The following is an 18,719-nucleotide window of genomic DNA, read 5'->3' as shown; positions in this document are numbered from 1 at the left end:
AACTCTCTCATCTCATCATCAGTGTGATCTCAGAATTGTACCCTTGAAAAAAGTTAGATGTGGCTAAGATCTTGTCTGCATAATCTTGCCTGCCAAATCTTCCCTGCCATTTTGTGCAATGGCAGAGCTTTTGAGGAATCCAAAAGGGTAGCTGGGAAAAGGTATATCATGTTTCTTCAAAGGTGAAGTCAGGCTGTGACTGAGAGGCTGTTCAAATTGGTCTTGAACAGAACATACTAGCCAAATCTATACTAGTAAAATACTTTTCAGTTGCTTATTGGATAAAGTCAGTGATTTTAATAATATTGGACATGGGATCTTAATTGACTGTTCTATGGCATTAAAGTTGGGATAATCCAGGGTGAGTCGCTATTTGTTCTCTCCAGTTTTAAAAACAGGCCCACTTGGAATGTCAAACAGAGAAACAATGGGAATAATCACCGTTTCCTTAAATACATATTTTATAATGAGCTTCAATCCTCAAGCTAGTCAATAGGCAGCAGCATAAGGTGCATACGGGAGAGCAGCAACAGAGTCAGTGAACAGACCAAAGCAAGACAATAGGACTCCACTGATAGTGGGTCTCCCAAGACATGTTGCTCACTGTGCCAATTGTTATAGTCACCCTGAATAAGGGTGACGGACTCTCCACCCAAACATTGGTTTAGATGTAAAACCAATGATGATGCCACACATATATCCACACAAGCCAAGAGGAGGTTTCTGGTGAAAGAAAGGTGGACTTCAAGCAGGCAAAAAAAAAAAAAAAAAAAAAAAAAAATGCTTGAGGGAACAAAAACAAGGTAACTGGTTTGGGGTTTTATTATGATTGGGGTTGGGACTGAGGTGATGGTTTCCTTACATGGGCTATGGCTTGCATGGTCCGAGTTTCTTGCTGGTGCCAAAGGAGTGTGAGCACTGGACTTTCACAGCTTGTCCAATGTGGGAAAGAAGCGGACTAAGAAGCATTGGTGCCTGAAAGCTGTGAGCAGTCAAATATAAAAATAGAGTCTCGGGGCCGGGTGCGGTGACTCACGCCTGTAATCCCAGCACATTGGGAGGCCAAGGCGGGCGGATCACAAGGTCAGGAGATCAAGACCATCCTGGCTAACACGGTGAAACCCCGTCTCTACTAAAAATACAAAAAATTAGCCGGGCGTGGTGACGGGAGCCGGTAGTCCCAGCTACTCGGGAGGCTGAGGCAGGAGAATGGCGTGAGCCCAGGAGGCAGAGCTTGCAGTGAGCCGAGATCCCACCACTGCACTCCAGCCTGGGTGATACAGCGAGACTCCATCTCAAAAAAAAAAAAAAAAAAAGAGTCTCATTCTTTATTACAAACCTAAAACAGTCTCATAACCACTGCAGCGATGGGGGGAAAAAAGATGTGGTATCTACTTAGCTTTACTGTTCCCAAGGTCATAAGCCCATTATTAAGCTGACAGTATTTACAGAAATAATCCTTTTTTTTTTTTTTTTTTTTTTTTTTTTTTTGAGACAGAAGCTTGCTCTGTTGCCCAGGCTGGAGTGCCACAGCATGATCTCAGCCCACTGAAACCTTTGGGTTTAAGCAATCCTTCTGCCTCAGCCTCCTCGGTAGCTGGGACTACAGGTGCACACCACCACGCCCAGCTAATTTTTGTATTTTTAGTAGAGATAAGGTTTTGCTACGTTGGCCAAGCTGGTCTCAAACTCCTGACCTCAAGTGATCACCCCTCCTTTGGCTCCCAAAATGCTGGGATTACAGGCGTGAGCCACTGTGCTAGGCCAGAAATAATTCCTTAAACTAAATAAGGCAGACAAAATTGGAAGAAGCTATCAGGTGTAAAATTTGGAGAAGCTCTCAAATTCCAATGGAAGCTGTAGCTTCAGGGTGTTTTTTAAACTGCAGCTAGTCCATTTTTTAAAATGTCAACTTCCCAACAGGGAGTTGACTGCTTCTTGTATTCTTAGAATTATGCTTAAAGTATAGTGGCAAGCAAGAGAGTGCCAGTCTTTGTACATACAGTTTATGTTGACGAGTGTCTCAAGCTTCAGACGTCCGGACAGTAGACATATACGTAAATACCTGAAACAGCTTGGAATAAGATAAAAGGAAGTTGTAGAAACTGGTTAACTAGACAGCACGTGCCCCAGCTATAGACATTCCAATTCAAATTGCTAAAACTGTCTGACAAAACAAAACAATACATAGCCTTGGAGACCCTTAATTAGCAAGCTTACTTTGCAGCTTAATTCAAAAAGTTCTCAGATTTTAATTCTTGATGGTAGGATTTGGATGATACGTATCTACTTCCTATTCCTACCAGTTTTCTGGGGTCCCATCTAGAGGGCTTCGCCATATGATCTCTATTCAATTGCGCAGATTCCTTAAAATTTAGACTATAGTTCTTAGTGTATATGGCTATCAATGTGGAATTGTTTTCCTGGTCCAAAAGACGGTCCAAAGAAACTGAACTTCAACAATTTCTTCAAGATCCCTCAATTAGTTCGAGACCCAGGCTAGAATGGAACTAGAATATTTTACTTTCTCATGTCTATCAGTGCTGCATTTTGCTGTTAGACCTGGGATAGCATAGAAATAGAGAAATATGCAAATTGGAGGTTGAGGGGGTAAAGAGGGTAAATTCACCTATATTAATCAAATACAGTCTAAGCCTCTTGCTCTCTAAATACTCTCTTTGATTTTTCACATCTTTTCTCATCTGTAATTTCTTCATCCTCTACTTTATAGTTCATTCTCTTTGCTAAAAATTTTGTTTGACAGCTGTACACATACTGAAATTGCATCAGTAAGTCATTGCTTAGTGGGTACAGTGTGAAAGTTATCATGATTTTGCTTCATTATATATTTCCTGCTTTGTTTTTTAGCTAACTGGGGAGAGGGTTTTATTTATATAATCTGCAAAAGATCTTTGAAAGCTAGTAGCCTATTATCATTCTGTTGGTTTTTTACAACTGTTTAGTCACCGTAATAGTAAACAAACAGAACTATTTCAAGAGAATCAATAGCAAATACATGCATTTTCTTTACAGCCCATCCAAATCCCTACAAATTCCTCCTTGGCTCAAAATGAACTAGACAGTCCCTGTGACCTTTCTGGACATTACAGGATATTGCAAAAGTCTTTCTTCAATTTTAGATGTAAAAATAATTGTAGATCAAAAATCAGTATTTTCAACTCAATGTAGTAAGAAAATACATTCAAATCCCATTTAATGTTAAACCTTTTTCCCAATTCTTTCAAAAAGCAGGCATAGGGAAAAACTGGTACTACCAACTTCTTCTTTGTAGTACCTGCCAGGCCTTCTCCATTTGCACCAAGTGAATAGGTGAGCTTCTGACTCATCAGGTAAGGAGTAGAAAAATAAAAAGATGAGAAGGTTGAAAAGGACTTACTTCACTTCTACTAGTGTGAGCTGGCACAGGTTCTCCATACAATAGAACAGTTATCAAAGCTGACTCTCTCTTATAGCTGTACATTTCTAAACATATTATATTATCTAGGTGCAAAAGTAATTGTGATTTTTGCCATTACTTTCATACATCCACTTCCCTAGTGCAAGTGACATATCACCTCACTATTTGTCTAACTCATATTTTTTGTTAATTTTATTTTAGTAAAATTTGCATACAAAAAACTACTCCATTTAAAGTTAGCAATTTTATGAATATAGATTCATACAACTATGAAACCACAGCCACAATCAAAACACAAAACATTTCTCTTACCCTCAAATGTCTCCTTGTGCTTGTCTGCAGTTCATGCATCTCTGGTCTCCTGGCAAGAAAAAACTACTAGTCAGCTCTTCATCACTATAGATTACTTTGCTTTTTGTAGAAATTTATTTATTTATTATTTATTTATTTATTTTTTGGAACCAGAGTTTCTCTCTCTCTCCCAGGCTGGAGTGTAGTGGCACCATCTCGGCTCACTGCAACATTCGCCTCCTAGGTTCAAATGATTCTGCTGCCTCAGCCTCCTGAGTAGCTGGGATTACAGGGAGGCATCATCATACCCAGCTTATATATATAATATAATATAATATATTCCTTTTATTTATTTATTTATTATTATACTTTAAGTTCTAGGGTACATGTGCACAATGTGCAGGTTTGATACATAGGTACACATATGCCATGTTGGTTTGCTGCACTCAACAACTTATCATTTACATTAGATATGTCTCCTAATGCTATCCCCTCTCCCATCCCCCGACCCCCCAACAGGCCCCAGTATGTGATGTTCCCCGCCCTGTGTCCAGGTGATTTCATTGTTCAATTCCCACCTATGAGTGAGAACATGCAGTGTTTGGTTTTCTGTCCCTGTGATAGTTTGCTGAGAATGATGATTTCCAGCTTCATTCATGTCCCTGCAAAGGACATGAACTCATCCTTTTTTTATGGCTGCATAGTATTCCATGGTGTATATGTGCCACATTTTCTTAATCCAGTCTATCATTGATGGACATTTGGGTTGGTTCCAAGTCTTTGTTATTGTGAATAGTGTCTCAATAAACATATACGTGCATGTGTCTTTATAGTAGCATGATTTATAATCCTTTGGGTATATACCCAGTAATGGGATTGCTAGGTCAAATGGTAATTCTAGTTCTAGATCCTTAAGGAATGGCCACACTGTCTTCCACAATGGTTGAACCAATTTACATTCCCACCAACAGTGTAAAAGCATTCCTATTTCTCCACATCCTCTCCAGCATCTGTTGTTTCCTGACGTTTTAATGATTGCCATTCTAACTGGTGTGAGATGGTATCTCATTGCGATTTTGATTTGCATTTCTCTGATGACCAGTGATGATGAGCATTTTTTCATGTGTCTGTTGGCTGCATAGATGTCTTCTTTTGAGAAATGTCTGTTCATAGCCTTTGCACATTTTTTGATGGGGTTGTTTGTTTTTTTTTCTTGTAAATTTGTCTGAGTTCTTTGTAAATTCTGGATATTAGCCCTTTGTCAGATGGGTAGATTGCAAAAACGTTCTCCCATTCTGTAGGTTGCCTGTTCACTCTGATGGTAGTTTGTTTTGCTGTGCAGAAGCTCTTTAGTTTAATTAGATCCCATTTGTCAATTTTGGTTTTTGTTGCCATTGCTTTTGGTGTTTTAGTCATGAAGACCTTGTCCATGCTTATGTTGTGAATGGTATTGCATAGGTTTTCTTCTAGGGTTTTTACGGTTTTAGGCCTAACATTTAAGTCTTTAATTCATCTTGAATTAATTTTTGTATAAGGTGTAAGGAAGGTATCCAGTTTCAGCTTTCTACATATGGCTAGCCAGTTTTCCCAGCACCATTTATTAAATAGGGAATCCTTTCCCCATTTCTTGTTTTTGTCAGGTTTGTCAAAGATCAGATGGTTATAGATGTGTGGTGTTATTTCTGAGGCCTTTGTTCTGTTCTGTTGGTCTATATCTCTGTTTTGGTACCAGTACCATGCTGTTTTGGTTACTGTAGACTTGTAGTATAGTTTGAAGTCAGGTAGTGTAATGCCTCCAGCTTTGTTCTTAGGATTATCTTGGCAATGCAGGCTCTTTTTTGGATCCATATGAACTTTAAAGTAGTTTTTTTCCAATTCTGTGAAGAAAGTCATTGGTAGCTTGATGGGTATGGCATTGAATCTATAAATTACTTTGGGGAGCATGGACATTTTCATGATATTGATTCTTCCTATCCATGAGCATGGAATATTCTTCCATTTGTTTGTGTCCTCTTTTATTTTGTTGAGCAGTGGTTTGTAGTTCTCCTTGAAGAGGTGCTTCATATCCCTTGTAAGTTGGATTCCTAGGTATTTTATTCTCTTTGTAACAATTGTGAATGGGAGTTCACTCACAATTTGGCTCTCTGTTTGTCTGTTAATGATTTACTATTACCGACCTTCTGAAGGCTACTTCTGTCAGCTCATCAAAGTCATTATCCGTCCAGTTTTGTTCCATTGCTGGCAAGGAGCTGCAATCATTTGGAGGAGAAGAGGTGCTCTGATTTTTAGAATTCTCAGCTTTTCTGCTCTGGTTTGTGCCCATCTTTGTGGTTTTATCTACCTTTGGTCTTTGATGTTGGTGACCTACAGGTGGGGTTTTGGTGTAGATGACCTTTTTGTTGATGTTGATGCTATTCCTTTCTGTTTGTTAGTTTTCCTTCTAACAGTCAGGTCCCTCAGCTGCAGGTCTGTTGGAGTTTGCTGGAGGTCCACTCCAGACCCTGTTTGCCTGAGAATCACCAGCAGAGGCTGCAGAACAGCAAATATTTCAGAACAGCAAATATTGCTTCCTGATCCTTCCTATGGAAGCTTCGTCCCAGAGGGGCAGCCTCCTATATGAGGTGTCTGTAGGCCCCTACTGGGTGGTGTCTCCCAGTTAGGCTACATGGGGGTCAGGGACCCACTTGAGGAGGCAGTCTGTCCATTCTCAGAGATCAAACGCCATGCTGGGAGAACCACTGCTCTCTTCAGAGTTGTCAGACAGGGATGTTTAAGTCTGCAGAAGTTATCTGCTGCCTTTTGTTCAGCTATGCCCTGCCCACAGACGTGGAGTCTAGAGGCAGTGGGCCTTGTTGAGCTGAGGTGGGCTCTGCCCAGTTCGAGCTTACCACCCGCTTTGTTTACCTACTCAAGCCTCAGCAATGGTGGACACCCCTCCCCCAGCCAGGCTGCTGCCTTGCAGTTCTATCTCAGACAGATGTGTTAGCAGTGAGCTAGGCTCCTTGGGCATGGGACCTGCCGAGCTAGGCACGGGAGAGAACCTCCTTGTCTGCCAGTTGCTAAGACCTTGGGAAAAGCACAGTAATTGGGCAGGAGTGTCCCATTTTTCCAGGTAGTCTGTCACAGCTTCCCTTGGCTAGGAAAGGGAAATCCCCCAACCCCTTGTGCTTCCTGGGTGAGGCGATGCCCCACCCTGCTTCAGCTCACTCTCCATGGGCTGCACCCACTGTCCAACCAGTCCCAGTGAGATGAACCAGGTACCTCAGTTGGAAATGCAGAAATCACCTGTCTTCTGCAGTGATCACGCTGGGAGCTGCACACTGGAGCTGTCCTATTTGGCCATCTTGGAATGACCCTAATTTTCATATTTTTAGTAGAGATTGCATTTCATCATGTTGGCCAGTCTGGTCTCGAACTGCTGACCTCAAGTGATCCATCTGCCTTGCCCTCCCAAAGTGCTGGGATTACAGGCATGAGCCACCGCACCCCAACGTCATAGAATTTTATATTAATTCACTCTTATAGTATGATACATATTCTCTTATGTCTTTCTTCTTTCACTAGACACACGAATTTTGAGATTTACAAATATTGTTGTATGCACTGACATACAACATTCTGGGGGTTTTTTTGGTTTTTTTGTTTGTTTTTGCAGAGTAGTATTCTACTGTATGGACATACTTGTGTGTAGACATTGGTTTTTCAGTTTTGAAAATTAAGCTGGTATGAACATTCACGAACAAATCTATGCATGGGCATATATTTTCATCATTCCTCCTGGGTGAATACCTAGAAGTAGAATGGCCAGGTAACTGAATATTATAATTTGAATAAGCTTCCAGTGTTTCAAACTGATTGTAAGTTTCAGTTTCCTCGTATTCTCACTGGCACTTAAAATTATCAAAATGTTTGTTTTAGCTATTTTAGTAAGTGTGTCCTAATATATCTCTGAAAATATATTAGCCTTTGCCCTTGGCTGATTTCTTCAAATTGAATGGAATGTTTTGATGATTTTATATATTTTAGATACAAATCTTTTGTCAGATAGATTTGTATTGTATTGTAAATGTTTCCCACCATTTTATGCTGACCTTTTCATTTCTTTTTTCTTTCTTTTTTTTTTTTTTTTAAGATGAAGTCTCACTCTGTCACCCAGCCTGGAGTACAGTGGTGCAATCTCAGCTGACTGCAACCTCCACCTCCCAGGTTCAAGCAATTCTTCTGCCTCAGCCTCCCTAGTAGCTGGGACTATTGGCATGCACCATCATGCCTGGCTAATTTTTGTATTTTTAGTAGAGATGGGATTTCACTATGTTGGCCAGGGTGGTATTGAACTCCTGACCTCAGGTAATCCACCTGCCTTGACTTTCCAAAATACTAGGGTTACAGACATGAGACACAGCACCTGGCATTCATTTCTTTAATCACATTTTTTGAAGAGAAAAAGTATTTAATTTTGAATAGTTTCTAGTTATTAATTTTTATGTGTGGTGCTTCCTGCACTTTAATTTTTAGGAAAAATATTTGCTTAAATAAACATTTAAGACAAATATTTATTTTAAAGTATTTGCTTATCTCAGGTTGCAAAGATATTCTCTTGATTTTTCAGTATTCTTAAACTGTTAGCTTTTATATATAATAAATTTCTTAAACTATGTGTACTATTGACATGGACAGGAGGCAGGGAAATATTGGGTAAAAGAGGGCAGTCCTGGTGAGGGTCACACCATTAAGCCTGGACCCATGGCCCAAAGTGAGAACATGCAATCATGTTTTCCTGCCCAAATGTTGCCTTTTCCAAAACCAACCTGGCCCAACCCATCCCCAATCTTGTACTCATAAAATCCCCAGGCCCCACCGGTGGAGCAACAGAGTGTCAGAGAAGGAAAGAGAAGAAGCAGCCGGACATTGGAGAGAAGCGGCTTGACTTTTAGAGGGATCGCTTGACAGTGGGACCTAAGAGAAGAGTTTGGCCAGAGATGCCCAAACTCCGGAGGAAGACCACCTTCCCACTCTATCCCCTTTCCAGTTCCCCATCCAACTGAGACCCATTTCCACCACTCAATAAAATTTTCCACATTCGCCACCCTTCAGTTCATTCGAGTGACCTGATTCTTCCTGGATGCTGGACAAGGACCAAGGTGTGGGTGCAAGAGGCTGTCACACTGACCCTCCACTGAGCTGTTTAATATTTAAGCTGTTCATAGATGGCAAAGCTAAAAGAGCACTTTCTAACACATGCCCTCCGGGACTCCGGGGATTGTGAGCAATCCCTAGACACTGCTGTGGGCCCTCACAGAGTACTGCTCCTTCAAATTGCCCAGATATGTTTTCCCAGCCTCTGCACCCATTCACCTGCATGTTCTCCCTCCTGCAAGGGGTTGAGAGCAGTGTGCTAAGTAAACAAGCCAACTCATTTGCAAGTCCCACAAAGGGGTCAAGGGAACTATCCTGTTTCACTGTGGTCTAGGGTTCATATTTATTTTATTTCCTATGAATATCCAGTAGTTCTAATAGCATTTGTTGTAAAGATTTTTTGCCTTTGAATTGCATAGGGACCTATGTTAAAACATGTATGTATCTTACTGAAATCACATTGTTTTGATTACTCTAGCTTTTTATTGTCTTGAAATAAAATACTTGTAAGTCCTGTAACTTTCTTAATTTTCCAAATATTTCATCTATTTTAGGTCATTTGCAAAATTGAGTTAAGAGAGCAGGAATGATTTACTTTATTCCACTCTTGTGAGCTGGCAATACAAAATTGTAATTTGACAATTACAAAATTAGATACTATTTGTGAATTATGCAAGAAAAGCCTTCTGGGCTTTTTATTAGGAATCTGTTGAATGTAGATCAAATTAGGAAGAATTAACACCTAAACAATCCAGTAACATAGTCTCTCTTTCTCTTTATTATTTAGGTCTTTTAAAAATGATTTCAGTAAGGTTCTGTAGGTTTTCTAATAGATGTCTCACATTTCTTTGTAAAAATTTATTTGGAAATATTTTATGTTTTTGGCAAGACTTGACAGAATTTTAAAATTCATTTTTCATTTTTTTCTGCTAGCATATAAAATACAAATTATTTTTATAGTAAACTTGTATTTTGAAAACTTGCCAAATTCGTTTCTTCTAATAGCTGTCTTGTAGGTTCTTTAAGATTATATAGGTAAGCTATCATGTCGATAAGAAACAATTTTACTTCTTCTTTTCTGCTACTTATGTCAGTTATTTCTTTTACATACCTATTTTGCTATAGCTAAGACTACTAGTGGAATACTGAATAAAAATAGCCATTCTTGCATTGTTTTCAACTTTAGGAGGAAAGCATAGGATATTTTACCACGAAGTAGCATAACTGCAGGTTTTCCATAAATGCTGTTAATCAGAAAGAAAAAATCTTGTTGTCTGAAAGTCTGTATCAAAATGGTTACTGAACTTTGTCAACTTCTTTATTGCATCTTTGAAAATGAACATCTGTTTTTTCATTTGATTCTGTGAATATGGTTAGGTTATATTATTTGATTTGTGACTATTACACCCATGTTACATTCCTGGAACAAATTCTATTTAATCATGATGCATTATCATTTTTATATATATTTTATATTCAATTTGATAATATTTTGTTAAGAAATATAACTATGTTTATGTACGAAGTTAGTCTGTATGCTATTTTTTGCAATGTCTTTTTGGGTTTTGTTTTTAGGTTCATGTCAACTTTATATAAAAATAGTAAACACCCATTCTTTCTTGTGAAAGAGTTGTAAGATTGAATTTTTTTACTATGAATATTTATAGAATTTGCCTGTGAAACCATAAAGTCCTAGAAAATTTTTCTTTTAATACAGAAAGATAATGAACTCAATTTCTTCAATTGATATTGAAATATTCAGACAATATGTTTCATCTTTGTCAGTTAGGACATTTTATTTCTCAGAAAAACTATACATTTCATCAAAGTTGTGAATTTTTTTGGTCTATATTTATTCACATTATTCTGTTATTACTGTTTTCAAGTTTTCAGGATCTGTAATAGTAACCTATCTTTAAATACTGATATAACTACTTTCTGTTCTATTTTCCCTTGACAATTCTAGATAGGGATTTATTGATTTTTTCTAAATTCCAATTCTTGGCCTTGTTCATTTTCTAGATTTTTATCTGTTTATATTCTACTAAGTTTTTCTATTAAATATTTTAGTTCTGTCTACTTTGGCTTTATTTTGATTCTGGGACTTTAAGAAACCTATGTAAGGTATTATGTCTTGGATTACTAAGTTCAGCCCTTTCTTCCTTTTCAATATTATCATTTCAAGCTAAGATTTTCCTCTGGGCACAAATTTAGATGCAGCTATCAAATCTTTACATTTTTATTTTATTATAATTTAGTTTTCTTTATTTTCTGCTTTCCTTGTTACTTATTTTTCTTAACTCATGAATGATTTACAAGTGTGTTGTTAAATTTTCATACTTTTTTGGGTGGGAGCTTCTTAAATACCTTATGTGTATTGTTTTCTAATTTAGTTCCATTGCAGTCAGAGATACTCTGTATGATACCAATAATTTTAAGTTTATTATTACTTGCTTTAAGATTCATTATATGGCTTACTTGGTGAATGAACCATGTATGCATATTTACTTGAAAATAATTATTCTGCACTTATTGAGCAGTGCTCCATATGGTGCTTAAGAGTATGGTTTAGATGATTTATGTATTTACTGATTTTTTTATCTAGTTCTTCCACTGGTTTCCCAGAAAGAATTGTTAAGATATCCTGTTATAATGATGAAATTGTTTATTCTACGAGTTTTTGCCTCATGTATTTTTAGGCTCTGCTTACACATTTATAATTATTAGCTCTCCCTTATGAATTAAGCCTTAAACTTCATATAATGTTCCTTTTTATCTCTAGCAATAATTTTTATCTTGAAATATGATTTTTGCTAATATTTAAGTAGTCACTATATCCTTCCTAAATTTACTATTTGCAAAGTATATATTTATTTTTTCCACCTATTTTCAACTTTTTATTTAAAGTGGCCCTTATAACCATTTGCTTTGCTCTTGCCTATTTCACCTTTTTGGTAATCTGGTAATCTGTGCCTTTAATTAGGGTATATATTTGATACTATTAAATGTAGATCCTTATAGAGTTGGATTTAGAGCCATCACTTTATTACAGTTTTCTCATCTGATTTTTCTTCTGTTTCACATTTTCTAACTTCAACTGAATTATTGAAATAGTTTTAGAACTATATTAATTTATTGAATTTTGTGTGATACTGTTAATCATAATCCTTTGGAATACTGTAGCATGAGAACAACTTCAAATGAATGTTTCAGCTTGATGGATTAGGGAAGGATTCTTACAGAGTTTTACTATGAGTGGTCAGCTGAAGTCCCACTAGTTAGGGAAATAATTGTCTAAAGATGATTCTCTAAGACATAGGGATTATTCTGTGGCTCAGCAGCCATTCATTGAGCAGTTATCAAGAAGGATAGGAGGGACAGTTATGAGAGCCAAGGTCCTTTGTAGGCTGGAGTGAACAATTTTTAGTATGTTGGAGTTTTTTACATTACCCTACTTTGTTTTGACTCAATCTATTTCACTTTTACTCATAGTAAGTATTTCCATTCTAAATATTTTGCCTACCTATTCATTTCCTTTGCATCATTTGTTTGTCTTTTTGGAATGGAATCTTCATAAAAGCAGAGCTCCTGTTTAGCCTGTTCTAAGTGTTGCCCATGTCTACGTTAGTGCCTAGCACTTAATAGAAATTCCAGAAATATTGCTTGAATTAAATTGCCTGAATGAATGGATGATCTTTTGATACTACTCTCAGATTCCCTATCATGCACAGAAACTAAATTCTTTCTTTTATTGCCTTCTAGTTCCCTCAAGTTCTGACTTTTTACAACATGAGGACTAAGTTCAATTATTTTTTTCTATTCAGTAGACAGTGGTATACCAAGGAGACAGCAAACAAACAAATAAGGAGAAAGAAACAAATGGGCATAAACATTAGAATGCAGAATGTGCCCATCCTTTGCAGGGTATTTGGCTCATTCAGGTTTCAAGTAGAGTCCAAGTTTATTTTAAAATATCTGCAGGAATGAGAGAAGAAACTAGATGGAAAAGTAATGACTTCTTTTTTTAATTTTATTATTATTATACTTAAAGTTTTAGGGTACATGTGCACAATGTGCAGGTTAGTTACATATGTATACATGTGCCATGCTGGTGTGCTGCACCCATTAACTCGTCATCTAGCATTAGGTATATCTCCTAATGCTATCCCTCCCCACTCCCCCCACCCCACCACAGTCCCCAGAGTGTGATGTTCCCCTTCCTGTGTCCCTGTGTTCTCATTGTTCAATTCCCACCTATGAGTGAGAACACGCGGTGTTTGGTTTTTTGTCCTTGCGATAGTTTACTGAGAATGATGATTTCCAATTTCATCCATGTCCCTACAAAGGACATGAACTCATCATTTTTATGGCTGTATAGTATTCCATGGTGTATATGTGCCACATTTTCTTAATCCAGTCTATCATTGATGGACATTTGGGTTGGTTCCAAGTCTTTCCTATTGTGAAAAGTGCCACAGTAAACATACGTGTGCATGTGTCTTTATTGCAGAATGATTTATAGTCCTTTGGGTATATACCCAGTAATGGAATGGCTGGGTCAAATGGTATTTCTAGTTCTAGATCCCTGAGGAATCGCCACACTGTCTTCCACAATGGTTGAACTAGTTTACTGTCCCACCAACAGTGTAAAGTGTTCCTATTTCTCCACCTCCTCTCCAGCACCTGTTGTTTCCTGACTTTTTAATGATTGCCATTCTAACTGGTGTGAGATGGTATCTCATTGTGGTTTTGATTTGCATTTCTCTGATGGCCAGTGATAGTGAGCATTTTTTCATGTGTTTTTTGGCTGCATAAATATCTTCTTTTGAGAAGTGTCTGTTCATGTCCTTTGCCCACTTTTTGATGGGGTTGTTTGTTTTTTTCTTGTAAATTTGTTTGAGTTCATTGTAGATTCTGGATATTAGCCCTTCGTCAGATGAGTAGGTTGCGAAAATTTTCTCCCATTTTGTAGGTTGCCTGTTCACTCTGACGGTAGTTTCTTTTGCTGTGCAGAAGCTCTTTAGTTTAATTAGATCCCATTTGTCAATCAATTTTGGCTTTTGTTGCCATTGCTTTTGGTGTTTTAGACATGAAGTCCTTGCCCATGCCTATGACCTGAATGGTAATGCCTAGGTTTTCTTCTAGGGTTTTTGGGAAAAGTAATGACTTCTTTCCTCTCTGATACAGACGAGATTTGTAATTTCCACTCTGAGCTCAAAACACCTTTTTATAAAGTCTAAATTATCTTTACTTGCATTCCAAATTATACATTAATATAGACCCATATTTGCATTTTAAACTGGACAATGTTACTTTCCTGTCCTAATCTTGATGGTTTCACTTAAATTTGCAATCTGTTTTAAGGGAAGTCATATTTTCTCATAGTAGTTTCCCCCAAGAAATTTATTCTATTTCAAAACACATTTTGAACTATGTTGCTATGTTTTCTTTCCTAGTGTTCATTCCTTTCTTCCACCAGGACCAGACTGTGTGATTCTATGCCTGCAACCCATTTCTTACATTCCTTAGCTCCTTCTTTCATACTTTGTGTGGTCATATTTAATGTTTAATACCATTAGATTTTAATTATACCAAAAAGCAAAAAGATTTTAAAATGGAGATACAGAATTCTGAATACATAGCTAGTGTTCTATTTTAACAATTCTTAATAAATAAATGCATTGCAGCACAAATTTGCTTACAGTATAATTGTTTTTATCAACGTTGACGCTCTAGACAAGAAGTTCTGCAAGAAGTTCCTCGTTATTCCATTTTGTTTGGCAAATGTCTTTACACTGTAATTTTTCCAAGTTTGATTAGACACCTCTAAAGATTTCTGAATAATTAAAATCTTTTTCTAACACATTTTCCTCAAGTTATATTTCTATTTGTTTACAGGCTTGATCTCAGTTTGTGACTTGCCTGCAATGTTTTCCATTACCGTGCACTGTTTGAAAATACCTTGATGGTGATAATCACTGGGCTCCTGGAGTGTTATTGGTGTGGTGAGCATCCCTGACTTGCCTTTTAAATTTTCTTCATTTTTCCACAATTAAACAGATTTTAGTCTTGTTTACAATTGGCCTCTTGCTTTTAATTTTTTTGTCAATTGCATCACGTCGTTACTTTCAGTATAATTTTGTAATATGTGATTTTCGTTTTCTTCAAACTTCTATCCTATGATTTTTTTTTTTCTAACTGCCAATTGACTACTGAAACTAATTGGCAGTAAAACGTAGGGATAAATTTCATGAATTTTATTTATGCAAATTTTCTTGCCGTCTCTTTTCATATAATCCTTTTGCCTTAAATGGTAATGTTGCTATGCTTTATGTAAGATAACATTTTATTTACATTATTTATCTTCTGGTCCCAGTCTCTGATTCTTTTAAGCAATACCTATAAGTTTCTGTGTGAGAACTATTAAGCCCTTTCTAAAGCAGGAATGCATGTGCAATGCACAAAACAGATCCAGTCATGCTGCCCTCTTTACTAATTCTTTCCATCGTATCTTCAAGCTAATCTTTCTTAATTCTTCTGTCTAAATTGCTTTGTTCCAAGATTTCTTCTACAGCATTGAGATATTCCTTTATGTAACTCTGGATCTACAATAAGCCAATAACTGTTCAAATTATAGGACTAAGTATGATTTTCACTGCTTTTCTCTGTTTGATTTTGAATTGTCTACACATTAAAGTGCTACATTTTATTAGTTAATTTTATGAAGTAGAAATTATATTCCAAAAATCATATTCAAATTGACTTGTTTTAAAAATTATACTCTTTCTTTAGTTGTTCAAAACATGAAATAACCAATTCAAGTGTTTCTTTTTACACACACACACACACACACACACACGATCATTTATGCTAAATAGGTCATTGACCTAAACAGGCTTGTGATAATAACAAGAGAGACCATTTAAAATAAAAGATTACTATTATTTTATACAAGTTTATTTTTTACACAGTAAAGTCCAGCTCTGTTGTGGTAAATATTTTGTTGAAAGTTCTGTTTTCTTATGAGGCACATTCAAATGCCTTTAAAAAATTTTAGGTAATTTACTGAGTAAGATAACCAAAGGAGTCTTGTAATTTTAAGAAGTATATTGTCTTGTTTGTGGATCTCAAAGGCCTATTTGTCATAGGAATCCTTTTGAGCCATCTGTACCCAGCCTGTCTGTGAGAACCCTGAAATTTTATTAAGCAGGTAGGCACAAACTGTTAGGTTGGCAAGACAGGCAAAATCAAGAGTTTTATAGCAGGTGTATATCAAGAAACATCCAAGCAATAACAATAGTGTTACCAATTTACAGGCTCTTTAACTTCCAGGTCTAATAATTTGTTTGATTTTAGACATGATTCATACTACCTACAAAATATTCTCTTTATATAGTACACTTGTATTAAAATGATTTGACAACTTCTAGAATTTTTCTTGAGGGTGAGATACAAAACATTGAGGTCAGATTTGATTGGCTGGCAACAATAAGAACATTGTAATGGTGTCATTTGGGATAAACAACAAAAAACAGTACCAACAAACTTTCGACAAAGAAGAAGGAGACTTTAGAGGACAAAATACATATTTGTTAGTCACTTTCCATGTGTTATTTAACTTATTCCTCAGAAAACCCCTACAAATTAGGTATTCCCATTTTACAGATGAGGAAAGATTAATCAGTCAGACCCTGCAGGGATGGAGCCTCAGTGGCTTTTATTATTATTGTATTTATTGTATTTATTATTTATTTATTTATTTATTTTGAAATGGAGTCTCGCTCTGTCTCCCAGGCTAGAGTGCAGTGGCGCGATCTCGGCTCACTGCAACCTCCGCCTCCCGGGTTCAAGCGATTCTCCTGCCTCAGACTCCCGCGTAGCTGGGACTACAGGCGCCCACTGCCATGCCCGGCTAATTTTTTTGTGTTTTTAGTAGAGACGGGGTTTCGCCGCGTTGGCCAAATTGGTCTCGAACTCCTGACCTGAGGTGATCCACCTGTCTCGGCCTCCCAAAGCGCTGGGATTACAGACGTGAGTCACCACGCCCGGCCGGTTTTTCTTTCTTTCTTTCTTTCTCTTTCTTTTTTGAGACGGAGCTCACTCTGTCGCCCAAGCTGGAGTGAAGTGTTGCAATCTCGGCTCAGTGCAACCTCCGCCTCCTGGGCTCAAGTGATTTTCCTGCCTCAGCGTCTGAGTTGCTTGGACTATAAGCACTCCGCCACGCCTGACTAATTTTTATATTTTTAGTAGACACAGGGTTTCACAATGTTGGCCAGGCTGGTCTCGAACTCCTGACCTCTGGTGATCCGCACGCCTTGGCCTCTCAAAGTGCTGAGATTACAGGTGTGAACCGCCGCGCCCGGCCCTCCAGTGGTTTACTGATTCTCCCATGCGAGCTCCTGTGTCCACCCACTGAAAAATGTCATTTGAGCCCAGCTTGAGTTTCCTGATGGGGAGCTGGACCCAGTGGAGTGGGCAGAGTCAGAGACATGATGAGGCCTTAAAAAGGTGAAGCTAGGATTTAAACCCAGGTGTATCTTGCTTCAAAGGACTAAATTTTAATACACCACCTTCTGACTGAAGTAAAAATCAATTTATTAATCAAGTTAATGGTCTTTTAAACTTGTAATACATTATAAAAGTAGTTATTGATCATATGCTATAAGCCAAGAGCTCTGAAGGATTATCGTGTATGCATTAGTTATTCTTCCCTTCCCAATTTCCAGTTTTCAGTAAAGAGTGTATGTGTGTGTTTGTGTGTGTGTATATACACACACAAACATGTATATACATACATACCTACATATGTGTGTATATATGTGTATGTATACATAAACATGTACATACATATACACACATACATATATGTGTATATACGTATACATCTGAGAGACTGTGTATACATTATTCTTCCCTTTCCAATTTCCAAGTTTCAGTAAAGCATGTATGTGTGTGTATGTATCTACATACATATACACATACATGTGTATATATCTACATACATATATGTATATTTATTGAATCTTGTGTACATATACATACATATATACACATATGTGTATATGTATACTTCCTTTTTTGTGTGTGTGCACATGAGCATATACACAAATAATAAAAAATAGCAGAATGGGGAAATAATTTCCAAATTTCAATCCCTCAGAAGGTTGAGGCAAGAGCCACAGTGACCAAAACATCATAGGAAACCTCTCGTCCTCCATCTCCCAACTTCTAAGAACTTGAATGAATATCAGAATAGCTGTGGAATTAACACAATATTTGGAGTAAATATTTTATTTAATTTTGTGTAGGCATTCAGGGATAAGATATTGAAACTGATGTCTGTATTATAAATATTTTAGAACTTGCCAGTTTTTAAAAAATTGATATGTTTTGCGCTTCGCCGATTAATCTGCATCTTAATTTGAATTCATTGATGTATTATTATTAAGATTAAGAAGATTAAACTGATATTTTCTGCTGCTGTAAATAAGTAGCCTTTGCCATCCCAAAGAAAATATTCTGTCAGAATATCTGAAAGGAACGCTACAGACAATATAATATTTTATAGTATAAGTTAGGGAAATAATTAAAAGTTAATAAGAGTAGGGATAATTTGGTATTTTAAATGGCAGAACGAAACTTTCTGTCTACAACTCTTAGCAAGTCAGAACTCTCTCTATGCCAACTAAGCAACATATGTGTGGTAGTCAGAGCGATGTCCCAATGGACTAATCCCCAGAACCCGTTAATAGGTCAGGTTTCGAGGTAAAGGAAATTAAGATAGCAGACGGAATGAAGGTCGTTGGTCACCAAGCCTTAGTGTAGGAAGATTATTTTAGATTATCTGAGGGGCTCCAATGTAAACATTGTCCCG

At 37.1% G+C, this 18,719-nt stretch overlaps 1 long non-coding RNA gene across 1 annotated transcript in view; it reads right to left on the bottom strand.

The window, feature by feature from the left end:
- LOC101126956 (uncharacterized) overlaps positions 1-18,719 on the bottom strand; it is a 49,941-nt gene that overhangs the window by 3,740 nt on the left and 27,482 nt on the right. The window contains exons 3-4 of the long non-coding RNA XR_010130680.1: positions 3,731-3,779; positions 2,004-2,074 (exon numbers count right to left, since the gene is read on the bottom strand). This is a non-coding gene — a long non-coding RNA (uncharacterized lncRNA). The remainder of the gene's footprint in view (positions 1-2,003; positions 2,075-3,730; positions 3,780-18,719) is intronic.

Source organism: Gorilla gorilla, chromosome 14 (assembly GCF_029281585.2).
Source record: "Gorilla gorilla gorilla isolate KB3781 chromosome 14, NHGRI_mGorGor1-v2.1_pri, whole genome shotgun sequence".
NCBI lineage: Eukaryota > Metazoa > Chordata > Mammalia > Primates > Hominidae > Gorilla > Gorilla gorilla.
The sequence above is the reverse complement of the archived record's forward strand: the minus strand, read 5'-3'. Positions and strand labels throughout refer to the sequence as shown.